The following is a 531-nucleotide window of genomic DNA, read 5'->3' as shown; positions in this document are numbered from 1 at the left end:
GATGGACCGCTGATCGTCATGGCAGTGTCAAACAGCATGTAACCCAGTGTCCCTCCCACCCCAGATTAGTTTGAGAACATGCAAGTGCCCCCCCACCCCAGATGTGTTTGAGAACATGCAAGTGCCTTGGTGGAAGAGCGGGGTAACATCTCCCAGCAAGAACTGACAAATCTGGTGCAGTCCAGGAGGATGAGATGCACTGTAGTTCTTAAGGAAGCTGGTGGCTACAGAAGATAACGACTCTGACTTTTGACATTGACCTCCCCTCTTCTCCCCTCTGTTCAGAGATTCATTAATCCATTTCTTTTCATCAAATGCCTATGGAACTTATTCAGTTTATCTCTTCCTAGACTTGCGCATCTCCTCGAGTCAGGTAAGACTTGGTGGTTTGGTGGTAGAATTCTCGCCCGCCACGCGGGAGACCCGGGTCCGATTCCCGGCCAATGAAAGAACAGCCTCCTTTTAAGTAAGGTGTGTGTGGTTCTTATTTGAGGGAGCTCCAGCTGCATTTCCTACCTTGCGCATCTCTTC

The sequence above is a fragment of the Sinocyclocheilus rhinocerous genome, unplaced genomic scaffold (genome assembly GCF_001515625.1).
Source record: "Sinocyclocheilus rhinocerous isolate Xijiao unplaced genomic scaffold, SAMN03320098_v1.1 scaffold13409, whole genome shotgun sequence".
Taxonomy (NCBI): Eukaryota; Metazoa; Chordata; class Actinopteri; order Cypriniformes; family Cyprinidae; genus Sinocyclocheilus; species Sinocyclocheilus rhinocerous.
This window is presented reverse-complemented; position numbering follows the sequence as displayed.